A 15,307-nucleotide genomic window follows, 5' to 3' on the forward strand; every position below is an offset into this window, starting at 1 on the left:
TTATGTTTACAGTCAGTGTGCAAAACCGATGTCACTTCCACCATCCATGTTTACCAGCTTGCAGTCTTCTTCCATGCTTTTCTTGGCATATTTAAACTTTAAAGTCAGAACTCTGATTTTTCCCACATGGCCTTAATCCTCTTCCATATCATACCATACAGAAATGAAATGGATGGATGTTACAGTAGTAAAAATACATCCAAAATCTAAAAAAAATCTATATAGAATGCCTCATATGGTCAATAACAGTGTCTCGAGTACATGTATATTTTCAGTTGAGGTTAAAGTTTTAAAACAGTCATATGGTCCTTTAATTTTAAATATGGAATTTTTCTGGTGTTCTTATGTCAGAATTGTAATTCAACACATTACTGGGCTAAATTAGTTTCCACCTTCGAGTTGCCTCTGTCCTTACAGGTTGTTCTTGTTTTCTAGCACTAGAGGGGGTGCTTACTCCACTGTTTACTGTTTGGTGGACAAGAGACTCAATCCCTCAGTAAAGTGGAGATGCAAGCAGTATTCAGGTCCTGTCCTTAAGTAAAATAGCAACACTGTAATATTACAAGTATTTGCATTTATTCTTTAGTCTTTTTTTCATTCTTTATTCTTTATTTGGATCCCCATTAGCTTCCACAACGTGGTCACTAGTCTTCCTGGGGTCCACTCGCAAACCATTAGAAATACAACAATTTAAAATCACAGAGATAAAAGATCAAAGAGACAACATAATTCAGTATCAACCCAAAATAAAATTCACCAAAATGTTCCAGAACTGCCATAACAAAATTTACATGTGATTCATCAAGTTGAGTTTTAGTGACTTCTTGAAGGAATATCTAATTTTAATCTGTCTAATGCTGGTAGGGAGCATATTTCAAACTGAGATGCCTCTATAAAGAACAGTTCTCATCATAAAATTTGTTTGTGGACGCTTACTTGATGTGTCACACACCCATGACAAAAACCACTATATACTAATTTATCACCAAAGAAATGAGGTGTATTTTTCAAGATGACAGTATGCATGAATAACAAAAGACTAGATTTTAGTTTAGCCTTTTAATTTAGCTTCCACAGTCAACAAAGATAGTCGCATTTAATATCTTACTTTTTTGTCAGTTAATAAAGAATATTTCAGTTCAGTTAACTTGTTACAGGAGAGATGGGAGTGTCTGTATCTTGAGAGAGAGGTTGGTAAAAGCATTGGTGGACGTCTGAGGGGCAGGAGTGAAAAAAAAAAGCTTGCATTGTGTTTTCTTCACTGTATGCAGCCTAGAGGGCACTTCATAGGGCACTTCATCATGTTTGCTCCACTGGAGGGCACCCTAAAGGCCACTTTATAGGTCGCTTCATGTTTTCTCCACTGGAGGGCACCTTAGAGGGCACTTCATCATGTTTGTTCCACTGGTATGCAGCTTAGAGGGCATTCATAGGGCGCTTAATGCTCTCTCCACTGTAAGGAACCCTAGAAAGCACTTCATAGGGCACTTTGTCACATTTGCTCCACTGGAGGGCACCCTAAAGGACACTTCATAGGTTGCTTCATGTTTTCTCCACTGCAGGGCACCTTAGAGGGCACTTCATAGGGCACTTCATCATATCTTCTCCAAGGTACCCTAAGAGCCCTGCATCACATTTTCTTGATTAGAAGGGCACCCTACAGAGCACTTCATAATGTTTTCTCCATGTGAAGGACATTCTAGAGGACACTTTACAAGGTTCTCTACACCTATAAGGACACTTGATCACACGTTATTCACCTGAAGGACTCTTTAGAGGGCTCTTTACCACACTGTCTCTGGATGGTACTTCCTCATGTTTTATCAACCGTAGGGGCATTTTTGCAGCATCTTTTTTTTCAAACATGGGGACACTGGGTGGTGCAGCTTCCCCTTTGAGTCCACCAGTAGGTACAGGTAAGAGTTATGAAAAATGAAACCAAACTGAACAAACCCTTATTTAAGATGAACAGGTCCGTCTCAGGTTTCTGTAGCTTTAGCTGAATTCCAGTCAGTATTTTTCATTTGCATGCATCCACTGTACCTGTGAGTTTATGTTGTAGGCCCATTATACCAGCACCTCCTCATGATGCTGGTAGTAATGGAGCAGGGGGGCATCATGAAAGTCACACACCACATTTCAAACTGGGTTAGCAGCAGCTAATGTGCGTGTGTGAACTGTAATGTATCACAGAGCAGATTTAGCTGCTGCTGCGGTCATTAGAATCCATTTGTTTGCTCATAAAATAGGCAGTTTATACACAGGCAACAACAGCGCTGTCTTCTGCTGGAAACAGGATGCATCTCAGTGCCTGTGTTTGCGCCTAACAGGGCTTGATGACAGGGTAAGGTTGCAAGGGGCCATGGGAAATGGATTCCATTTATGTGTTGCCTGTTTGTGAGATCGTAGTGTCATTTCTGTCACTGAATAAAACATCTACACCATGAGAGATAAAAAGGTTTCACAGAGCTCTCATCACAGCAGTCATTTCCACATGTAACCTGGACATTTGTTCCATATTTGAAATCTGCGAGCCTGACAGCCTGTCCGTCTGTCCGTCCACCCTGTTAGCATTGTTCTTTCTGCTGACTTCCACACAGCTTCAACAGTATCTGTGCTCTATTTTCAGGCTCCATCTCCTGCACGTCTGCCTGCTGATGGAAACAGCTGTGGGCTCCATCAGGGACAGTTAGGCTTCAGGTCCAGTACAAACAATGTTTCCACCACTCTGTGCCAAATCCAGACAAGGCAGAGCAGAGTGAGATATATTACACCCCAACGACCCCCATGAACCTCCAGCTTTAATGTTTTTCAGCAGCATTTTTGCTCCCTTCCAAGGATGGATGATTTTTCTCTAAAACAACAATCTCTATTTTGTACTATGGTCATGACTATTAGTGCTGACGTACCAAGGAAACTTTTAATGCACTCAGATCATTTTCAGCCACATCCACACAAGTGTTAAGACTGACAACGTGCTTAGACTTTTGTATTATTAAGGGACTGCATCCAAGAAAAAACGCAAAAGGACAAAGGTGCAACTAGTCACATTTCTTTCCATAAAGTTGAACAGTTTAATAACAAATGACAAAAGTTAGTGAATCTTAATATAACCAGAAAAAATAGGCTACAAATACAAGGGTCCAAACTCACAGGGGGTCAACTAAGCAACAAAGAAAAAGATTCAAAACAATAAAACTATACAGACCTAATCCTAATTATAAATGACATATGGTGGGTTATGATCAGACAGACTTAGACAGGAAAACAAACAGCATTAAAGATGTTACAGACTTAAAGATATCCAAGCATAAACAGCCAATCAAAAGAAGTAGTGGAGTTGTGTTTGTCTGGGATGTTTTGTCCTCAAAATTAAAGGGATACATTGCAAAGTATCAGCGGGTGATTCTGTTGTTTGAGGCCATCATCATCTCCAGCCTCTTCAAGGTCTTGTGTACCTAAGAGGTAGTATCTTAGAAAGTCAAAGGCCCATTTGACAGACTGGCATTCCTTCTCTATCTTGGGGTAGAGCTTCAAACTTATAACTGCAATGCAATTGTGATCCTCTGAAGGGCCTTGAAGGAGCAGTGTGCCAAGCCTCTGATCTGAGGCACCTGTTTGCAAAGTGAAGGTCTGCTGAAACAACACAGGGTGTCTGCTCAAGGCATGCTGGATCTTTCTGAAGATAATCTTTACTCCCTCTGACCAAAGTAGCTGATTGGACCCTTTGAGATTGGTCATATTTATAAGCAGCACAGCAGCCCTGGTAAAAAAAAAAAAAAAAAAAAAAAGAAGTTAGAAATAAATCTGTGTACCAACCTGCCATCCCTGGGAAGGAATTGAGTTGGGTTCTGGTCTGGGGCAGAGGGCAGGATCAGATGGCCTGGACTCTCTGGACCTGAGGGGTACCCTTGACTGGGTTATTTGTGGGACCTGCAGTGTGGAGACACTCAAAGACCACCTCAATGTTCTAGGTGTTTTTCTCAGCTCTTACTGCACACTGCAATATCATCCAAGTAAGCAGAGGCAAAATGTGACAGATCATTCAGTACATTATCTTTGAGAGTGTGTAATGTAGATGGAACTCCATGTAATCGGAAAGGCATGACAGTGGGCTGGTCAAGCCAGGGTCAAGCAGTCTTGTGGACAGTCAGCTCACAGGACCTACCTGCCTTTACAAAAGTCAGCAGTGGTGAGATATTTTGCCTTGCCTAGTCAGTCAATCAGGTCTGATGTGTCAAACTTGGAATTCAGATGACGAAAATGTGCAAAACTTGATCATGCCATCTTTCTTTGGAACCACAACAATGGCGCTGCACCACTCCCTCTCAGGGGCTGGCTTCAGTGATGTGAGGGAAAAGAATTAGCTGGATTTCCTTTCTAAGGGATAGTGGGCTTTATCAGACTGGTATAGCCTGGATTTTTCCTTGAACAAATCAGTTGTACAAAGGTTGCTCACCTGTGACTGCTGCTGTTGGGACAAGTGGTCCAGACTGACAACAGGTTGATGTTGGGAACCCGGGGGGTACGGCTCTGATCTGGACCAGAAATGTTGTAAGTGGTAGGACCTTACCTCTGAGTTACCTTGCTAACTAGCCAAGAGCTTGCGCTTGTCTGTGGGTATCACCACTACTTCCTGGCCAGGATGAAACTTCCACTCCTGGATGCCTGGATTACACCAGATTTTCTGATGTTGTTGAGAGGCAACATAGCAAAAAAGAGACAGGAAAGCGACTGGTCCCAATCTGAGACAGTTTCATTGACAAATTTCCAAAGCATTTGCTTCAGTGTCTGGTAAAACCTTTCTGCAAGTCCATCAGTTTGTGGGTGGTAGAGTGTTCTCCATCCCCTGATGCAAAATGCCACAGGCTTGGCTTTAATTCAAGGGTATTTTGTTGCATAATCTGTATTAACCAGTGTGATGGAGGCCACAATATTGATGCCCAGGTTCAAAATGAGGTGCTGACGATGCTGACTGTGAACATGGTTTTTCTGGCATTGAGGGCAACTCCTACATCTATACATAAACCAGACCTGGAAAAGCAACAATTGATAAAATGTCACCCAAAGAACACTGGTAGGAAAATTATTCGGGAGAGACCACAGTTGGAGGTATTTTTTCTTTCTGTTGAAAAGAGGATAGTCTGACTTTTTTAGAGGAGCTGGGGAGTTTCCAAAGACCCCATAAAGTCACGAAAGATTGTAACTTTTCATCTTGTGTGCAGAAGGAACAAACTGATTCATTTATAATTTTAAGAATACAGGGTTGAAATGATGCAACTTAGAACAGTAAAGCTGTAAGCTGAAGCACATGATGAGTCACAGTTATTAATGTTGCTGTGGTTACATTTCACGTTCAGGGAGCTCAGAGTTTCCACAAGGTTGGAGTGGCAGCTCTGTGGTTTTGAACATCTTTGGAAATGAATAGGTTTTACTGAGAGTACAGTAAAACTGGGTCAGTTTGGTGACTCTATTTGCAGAGCACCTTTCAAACACAAGGGGGATTCAGAAGGCTTTACAGATGGAATAAAAATGTGTTCTAACAACGTTTACAAAGCACTGACATGGCAGATGCCTTGGAATTATGAATTATGAATTATGGAATTATTTGTTTGGGTTTTTTGTTTGGTTGGTTTTTTTACAGTGCAGAACAGAATCATTTTAAGCACTGTTTCCCAAACTACATTCCTGGGGACACACAAAAATGACAAACCTGTCGTGACCCAAGTCACAATAAGCTTCACCAAAAATAAATTCTAGGCAGAGTTCATTGGTGCATAAACAAACACTCCTGACCATTTCCACATCACCTTATATTATCGCAACACTTCACTGAAAACAAATACATGTTAAAACTTTAGAAATGATAAATAAATATATTTTAGTCTGAGTTAACAGGCCAGCTCATTGTTTTATTTAGCCTACTTCATAAATGAGTCAAAATAAGTATATTTAAACAAAATTAACAGGCTCTTGTTTTGTCTCTCAGTATCAGTAAAAAAAGAGGTAAATCTTAAATTTCCAGAATTCCCTCCATAGTCTTTCATTTATTTGGGGACCCCACAAAAACCTCCTGCAACCCATCTGTGGGTCCCAACCCAGTATTTGGATATGACTAATTTTAAGTAAAAAAAACAAAACAAAACATTATTTCATGTTTATTGTAGTTCCTGATGATTAAAAAAATGAGTTCAATAAACTGCAACTCAACATTTTAAAGTTAGCAGAACTTTGAAACAAATCTTCACAACTTATTACAACTAATCAATGTGAGCATTTAGTTTTACAGTGCGTATATGTATAGATGTATAGAAATAACTATATACAATTATGTGTAAATGTTTTATGTGAGTGTACGATGAAGGGACAAACTTTCTTTTCGTTGTGCAACCTAGTGTTGAAGAATGAATTATGAAATGAATCGCCTTGATTCTTTGATGAATCATGTAGTCTGTAAAATAACAGATCACAGTGAGGGCGGTGCTGCTGCATCTCCCTATAAAGGCTTGCTTTCAGAACTGGTACCCTTTTCATTGAGCTTGCAGGTCCGACTTTAGTGACATAAATCCCCCAACAAATTAATCAAATGACCAAATCCAGCTGCCATGCAGTGAACCCGTCTCTTTAGGAGCCTCTGGGGTTCTAAAGCCACTTGTCCTCTTTTCCTGGTTCATAATCCAGCGTTGTCACAGAGGCAAAGTAGGGCCCACAGGCGGTTTCGATATTTACATTATATTTGGAGTGTAGTTTATACCTTTAATACCTACTTGACAAGTTCCTGAGTGAGGTGGGGGAGAGAAAACAGTGGCTCCACAGAGACAAGGAAGAGGGGCTGAGGAGACGGCGTTGGCGCATGTGCAAACTCATTCATCCGTGGATTCATGCATCCAGCTATTGTCCTTCCAGCCCCGTCTGGAGTTCTGGAGGTCACTCTGAAATAGCAGCTAGTGTTCCTGGTCACATGGACGAGGGGGCCTGGCTTGGCTCGCTGTGAGGAATTTGCAGTGGGAGGAATCCACTCCACAGCAGGCCTGCCTGGGAAGTAGCAGGGAGGGGGCTGGAAAAGTCAGACTGAACACGGTCACCACAAGGACGAACTTGTACTACATCTATATTACATCTGTTTCTGCATACAGCTGGATCTCTGTGGGCCCACAGCCAAGATCTGTGAAGATTTTACAACCAGGGTTTTAGAAATGATTAACCAACGGCTGAATGTGCCAAGAGTACAGTGAGGTTTGTTAATAACGCTGTGGATCACAGTTACAGTGTCACTGTGGCTTCATTAGGGAACTTAAAGAGGTCGCTCAGTGCAGCTCTCCACCAGGCAACAGATGGTGAAGCACCTACTGCAGTGTCACCACAACTGCCAGATGAAACCAGCAGAGATTTGCAAAGCTTTCAATAAAGTGATTTTGTATTGTATAGCCTCTGTAGATGCATAGAATAGAGTAATGGTGATGTAACCAAACGTCCTGGCTTCACCTAACTTCATAAGGAAACAAAAACTGGACCATGAGTCCAGACTTCTTCATTTAATCATTGTTATTCATGTAGAACTTTTGGTTAATCATTTAGAACTTTTTATTTATTTAGAACATTTTGATATTCATGTAGAACAATTTTACTCATGTAGAATATTTTGTTGTTTATTTAGAACATTTTGTTATTCTTTTAGAACATTTTGATAGTCTGCATCTTTCATTTGTTTATTAGTGACTCCAATATGGTGGCTGCATAGACAGAGAGTGGAGATGGCGGTGAAGCAGATGCTTGAGCCACGACAAAGGACGAGCAGGTAAGCCTTGTTTTTAGCCTAGCAGTTGTTGATGACTTGTGGCCCCTACAGAGGGATGAGGAGTCAAAAGAGAGCAACCAGTGAAAAAGGTTGTTCAAGGGTTTTCAAAAATCGTGAATCAGCACAACCACATCCTTGGTTGTGCAAGTTTGTGCAGAAGTCCATCCAAGATATCCTTGAGCATACAGCCATAAATGTTCACAAAAATTATGAGGCTGTTGGGTCCAGCAGTGTGAGAGATTATCTGCAGACAGTAGCTCCAGTCCCATTGGTCATGCACACACAGGACCTATTGCAAGATCTCTCCTGGGCTTTTGCCTGCTGGAGATAACAAAAGTGAAAAACCGACACACCCTAAACTGACCTTTCACCCGCGCTAAGAGCAAGAAAACACCCAGAAATCAGTAGAAAAAAATGGATGAAATGTTCGACACATTTACACTATTAGTTTTTGAACTGTATAAAGCCTCATTCACACATGCAGCCTTTCCCAGAAATGTTCCAGTATTTTCCCTAGAAGAGGTTGTGTATGAATAAGCACCAGAATTGATTTTCTGAGAAATCTGCAGTGGCAATTTCTCACCTCAAGACCTAATAACATTACAGGGAACATGCCAGGAAGGCTGTGTTGTGAATGAAAGCAGGTACACTACTGGTAAGGGCCTCGTCCCACCTGTTAGATCTAGGCTGTCCACTGATTATGGTCATTTTGGACTTGAATCATTACTTTTATTAAGACAACCCACTGGGTGCTAATACTACCTTTAAGTGAGTTCAGAGTAAATGTATTGTCTGTGCATAAAATTACTTGCAAAAACTTTAAAGGAGCAATATCTGTTTTTCAACTGCTGGAGCTTTTCACAAGGACTAGGAACCTTTGGAGGAACTGTGTTTCCCCTGCATAAACTAAGTTAAGTCCCTGGACATTATTTTATCCCCCAATAAGTCCCTGCTTGGTGGTTAGTTCTTTCCAAAAGTACAGGAACTTTGGGAGTGGGGCTTGCAACACTGAACATTTTTTATGGCAGCCACTATTTTTAAAAGTCTGCAGCTAAGAACAGTTTGTTGTTTTGTTCATTGTGCTTCAACACTGTTCTGGGGATTAAAAGGTACTTTGGGTGGAAACGTGGTTTGTGTTGCAGGGATATCTATTAAAGTTAGGATACTACCTTGCTATATCCAGCCCGTCCTGTCTCATAATACCACTTTGTAGCTCAAAAGGCAATGGTGAGCCAGTCTACCCTAAATCCAAAACCACCAAGGTGGTTTTCTTGCTGGGGTTGGCACCACAGGGCTGACCGCCAGTAACCCCTGCTCAGGCCTGGCCTCCGGCGGTCTTGGATGGTTTGTTTGGTCCCAGTCCAGCCCTGTTCACTGGAAGGCTACTGAGTAGAGGGTGGCACAGGAGTGGATTTTCACTCCTGTCCCATCCTGCTTCTGCTACAGTACTCCTGTCCTGTCCCATCCCAATCCCATGACAGAGTGGAAAAAATTCCTGTCCTGTCCCAACCCCACAAGAATGACTCCTATTAATGTTTAATGTTTTTTTAGACACCCAAAACTATAACAAAAAGAAAATTGGAGATGCAGCTTTTTTTCAGCTATGCTCCCAAACTGTGGAACAGCCTACCCAAACACATCAGAGAAGCAGGCTCTGTTGAGATGTTCAAATGGCAGTTAAAGACACATCTTTTCTTTTTAGTTGTGCTATTCTTGCTTAATTTTTACTGTATGTATATATATTTGTACTTTTTACTCCTATTCTTCATAGTCCCTATTATGTGAAGCACTTTGAGCTGCATGCTTTGTATGAAAGGTGTGATATAAATAAAGCTTATTATCGAACTAATGACTGTTATGTTTCCTGTCCTGTCCCAGTCCTGTGAAGAATAATGAAACTGACTCCATCCCAATCTCTAAAAAATGTCACCCTCTACTGCTGAGGCCAGTTCTGGTGCTCACACTGGTGCTGCACCCCATCAGCTTTGCCCACCAGCATTCCTCTGCAGTCCAAAGCTCCTGTGCTAGCAGTGAAAACACCAACACTCCACCAGTGGTCTGAGCTCCTGGTCCATGCAGAATCGGCTAGGACTAACTATGGCAGCTGCAGTTTGCAGTAGGGAGAGGTTACTCTGGTAAAACGCTGCACCCTATCTGTTCAGAGTATGAATTTGACACCTTGACCTTTGAAGGTCCAGTGAGTCCGATTTAGGGGGATTTATTAGCAGAATATTGAGGAAACTGAATAAAATATACATAAGTATGTTTTCATTAGTGTATAATCACCTGAAAATAAGAGATGTTGTGTTTTTGTTACCTTGAGGCCACCAATGAGGCCACCATGTTGCTCCACCATGTTTCTACAGACAGACAGACTAAATAAACTAAAGAAAAAATGGTGTTTTAAATGAGTTTTGTGGCCACTGTAGGTTCTCCTACACATTTGGAAGGGGTGAGACAAGGTGTTTGCAATATGCAAATTCACCATTAGGTGCCACTAAATCCTACACACTGGTCCTTTAGGTGAGCAGCACAGTAACTTCCCACCCTGAGCTCCATTTGTGTAAGGTTTGGTTCTCTAGTAATGGAATTGTTCCGTCTGACCCAGTTGGCCCCCTCAGCCTGCCAGACTTTATCCCTCACTGACAAAAACACAATTGGTGCTTTTGTCCACGTGCTGCTTTATGATTGGCTGCTGCTTCTGCTGCCTGGGAACTGGCTGCATCCTGATTGGTTCGAGGCTTTAACGTTGCCTCTCCAGGTCAGCGGGCTGACCTTGTTCAGTGTTAGTAAAGTGTAAACATTGGCACACACACTCCACTTCACTTCCTTATTTACAGTCATAACTGCACTGACTGTTGTTCTCAACAACTCATGCTGCTCCTCATTATGTAATCCTCTCTGACCTGTACGTGATTTAGTTTGTGTTATTCACTCTGCTGGTGACCTTGCTGGTAAAGGCCACAGTGGAGATCACAGGAGGTGGTTATAATGCTGATCTGACTGTCTGCATGAAAAAAAACAAAGACACCACAGAGTCAGTACATTTAAATTCCAATGTTTTTAACAGTTTCATGATTAATAAAGCCACATTAGAATGTGAAGTGTGAAATACTGTTTTACATAATACAGAATTCAACAAACAAACTGAATAATCTAGAGTTATAGAGTGCATTATCCGGTAAACACTGTGCTTTAAAGGAACAGATCAACATTTTGGGAAATACATTTTTTTTGCTTTGTTTCTTCATATATCAGCCAGTCTGTGAGTGAAGTGTAGAGCAGGAATGTATGTATTGTTGAACTTTGGACAGAGCCAGGATTCTAGTCTTAATGCTAAGCTAGGCTAACCACAACATGACTCCACCACTGTACTTAAAACGGACATGAGATTGGCATCAATCTCAGGACATGATGTTGAAATCCAAAGTGCCATCTCTTAAACTCCTTTTCTCCCAGTGGTGTTAGAAGGTGTAAGGACTCACCTGTGCTATTCCGATGTTGAGAAAGGCTGAGCAGACTTGTCATTGGTGTTGTTAAATGGATTCCTACCACAGGTCCAGTTTTGCAAACCTGCCTCTGCCTGCACCTGCAAAGCCAGAACCAGAACTAACCTGTGACCCGCAATTATCTCTAAGTCAAATACACACCCACCTGGAACCGTGATTATAAGCCCCACGGCCCGACCCACACACAGTCAATCACTTGTGTTCTCAACTGGCATAGCACCTGTGATCCTGCAGCTGTTGATGTGTTTCCATAGTGAGGACAAGCCTAGCTTGTGGCTATCAAAAGCTAACAATGGTTCTTGACTGCTGCCCACCCACAATTATTTAATTTTTTACCTGTGCCTGCACTGGGGAATTTATATTCATATATTCTTTTAACTATTACACAATGTTTTTGCAGGTCACCTGTGAGGTACTCATGGATACCTGACCTGCTGCAGGACTCTAGTTCCTACCTTCATCACCATTTTGCAGACTGGACCCACACGGTCTCCAGTAGGCTCAGCGATACATCCTGGCTATTACCAGAACCAACCCCCTCTCCATTTGCCTAGTCGGCTTATTTGCCATCAGGACCTGACTCAAATGGTTTGCTGATGTGCATGATCACCATATATACCATCAGAGATCGCCTCATCAACCTGAGGTCTGATCTGGTGTTGTTGTCCAACTCTCAGCAGATGTTGTACTTTGTGAGGCTCACAGTCCCTTGAGAGGATGCTGCACAGGAAGCCTTTGAAAAAGAAACTCTGATGCAACGGAAGCAGAACAGCGGGGCTGGAGAGCAAAGATCTGCACAGTAAAAACTGGATGTCAGGGCTTTGTCGCAGGTTCAACTGTCAGACAGATGAGTGACCATCAAGAAAACATCTGGGGAATAGAGTGGAATAGTCAGTGGCTCTGGCTGCCCAATCCACAAAACGTTGATGAATGTAGACCCACTTAACAACCCCAGTGTGGGCAGACCTTTTTCTACCTTCATTGCAATCACTGATTGAAGCAAAAACTGTTGGCCTACATCCATGTAGGCCATTCATGTTCAAGTTGAGTTACTTTTTTGATTTGATGCCACACTGTTTTGGAAGATAGTTGTTTAGAGTTGACCCACTAAGAGGTCAGAAGACATTCAAAAATAATTATTTCCCCATGGTTGGACAAAAGACTCCCAGCCATCGCACACATCACTGATGATGTTTGATAGAGCCTGTGAGTGTGTCCGGTCATGACACTGTTCATGGTCATTAAAGATGGAGATTGCTGTGCAAATACATTGAAGAATGTGTTTTGTTTTTGACTCCTGCATCAGTAAAATATTCACACTGCTCTGTCTGACTGACTGCATCACCTCCATTCACATAGACCAAACAGTCAGACAACACAGACTCCAGCTGCACTCACTGACCTTGCAGCTGTGCATCAGCATGTGCAGTGGAGCTGCACAGAATTGGTTTTTAATTTGGTTTATATCTGATCCACCAAACGTCTCTCATTCCCACTGTTTTCTCCCACTAAAATAGAGCTGCTAACTAAAACAGGCTCTTATATTTGAGGCAACAAATTCCAAAGTGCAAAGTTTGTGCAGAAGTCCAGTTTAGTGTAATATTCTCCCTGGAGAGCACAGGGAGCTTTACTTAACTCAAACTGGTAATGTGTATATTTTTTTTAACATTTTGTAACCACCGATGGAAAAAACATCCTGCAATGTCTCCCCTTGCCTGGCACTAATCTTGTCCCCCCCAATTTTAACTATACGTGGCAACCATGCCTGCATGCATGACTTTATATTATCACACAAAGTTTACATTTTGTTGAAATGTATGTTTGGACCAGCCTTCAATGTTTACGACTCAGATCGTAAGTTGGGGGAAATACAAGTCCAAGGTTGCCAGATATGAGGACAGACTAAACTCATCTTGGGCTGATAGTTCAGTCTGCCTTTATTTTTGCCATAATGTGGTCAAGTGTCAGAAATGATGGAAGCCGCTCTTCATCACAGCTATAGTTAGTTGGGAAATGAAATTTTCTGTGCAGTTTTTATGAAGTCATAAAGGTTTATCTGATGATTATAAGCAGGACAGCTGTAGCGTGCTGAAAAATGACAACGATCATAAGCATCATATCAGTCGGCACTTGTCAACATGTGATATATTTAACAGGAGACTGTGATCAGTTTTGACAAGGACAAAGCAGCCTCAGGGCTCCACAGCTGACCGTGTGACTGTTTTATCTGTGACTGTTCTGTGAATACTGCCTGCATTACTACAGCAAAGTACCAAATGACCCAAGAAATAGCCATGAGGCCTGTTCAGCCCAATCTGACAGGCTGTGTATGAGTTCATCAAAGACCACACTCAGACCTGGACCAAGGTTGTAATTCCAGAATAACAACACTGTATACTGGATACTGTAATAATGTACAAATTCTTTCCCTCTGAGGATCAAAACTACAACTTAATAGCGTGCCACGGGGCTAAAAACAAACAACTCTTCTTTTATTAAATGCAAAATGGTACCAGGATCCCTTAAATTCATTTAATTGACTGACTTCCTGTGCTAAGTATGACTCAGCCTGCTGTGCTCAGATTAAAAAATGTAAATATTTATGTAATATCGAGCTGAAGTAAAATACCTTTGGGTACCTAACCCTCCTCTTGTGTTCAGAAAAGGGTTTAAACCCTTTGTTAGGTCTAAAATAAGTACATGTGATCTGATTGGATAATGGCTTTCGCAGTAACCAGAAAAAAAATGAAAATCTTTTGACTGGTTTTGGAAGAACCAGTCATGGAGAAGACTGCAGAGTGCTACACTGAGGTGACCAGGTGTGGTGCTGTAGCTGATGTTGCCTTCAGTGGCCTTTCCACCCACATCAAAAACTAAATTCTGGGAAAACGGAGAATTTGTACTTCAGTGTGGTGTAATAGTCCCACAGGGATCCTGCAGGGCTGCAGTCTGAGCTCTGAACACTGTTCTCACTCACAGCCATGACGGCTAAACCACAAACTGAAACTCTCACATACTCAGATTTTCAGATAACACAACAGTTCACGTCCTGGTTCACAACAATGACAACTAAGTCGACTGAAAGTTGTAGGTCATGTGATGACAACTAAATATTAGTTTTTCTTGTTTGTTTATTGTTTTTTTCTTTTCCTCTTTCTTTTTTCAAAATGTGTGACCTGAATGTACAGTCGTGGTAATAAAGGTGCTAACTAGAACTATTAATTGTTCTATAGCCTGCCCATAGAGAACAATTTTTGGTTCCTGTAGAATTTTTATGAGGTTCCACTAGGAACACTTTTAGACGATTCTAGCATAAATCATTATAGCCAGAACCATCTCAGAAAGGTTTCAACTAGAACCCATTATAGAGGTTCCACAGAGAACTATTTGATGATATACTGGTTCAACCCCCCCAGAACCCTTTCCGGGGATTCTATTCAGAACATTTCCACCCTCTAAGGGTTCTACTGAGAAATGTTTTATATTCCACAGGTTTCATGTAGAACTCACCCAGGGAGTTCTACCAACAACCTTTTCATATCCAGAACCTTCCCTTAAGGTTCTACTGGGAACCCTTTTATATTTGGCAGTCTTGGAGACAAAAGTTCCCAAAGGGTTATTCCTGAAGGGCCGAGGTTCTACCCAGAACCATTAGCTTCTGGAGAACCTTTTTTTTTTTTTAGAAGAAAAGGGTTTGGCAAGGGTTCTTTATAAGACTAGGGGTTCCTATAATCTTTTTCATTCAAAGAGCCATTTTTGGAAGAAAGGGTTCTTCAAGGATTGTTGAAATCTTTGAAGAAGTCTTTCACCAAGGATTTTTTGGACTGTAATATAAAAAAGGTTCCTGATAGAACCACCTGGTTGGGCTCTTCTTATCGCCCTTAGGAGGTAGAAGGATTCTGTATTTCCTGCTTTTTGACTTCTGCTTTAAAAAAACAAAAGGTTCTCCTTTAGAACCTCTCATAGGAGGTTCTGGTTGAAAGCTTTCACAGTTGGTTTG

The sequence above is a fragment of the Lutjanus erythropterus genome, chromosome 22 (assembly GCF_056507025.1).
Source record: "Lutjanus erythropterus isolate fLutEry1 chromosome 22, fLutEry1.hap2, whole genome shotgun sequence".
NCBI lineage: Eukaryota > Metazoa > Chordata > Actinopteri > Lutjaniformes > Lutjanidae > Lutjanus > Lutjanus erythropterus.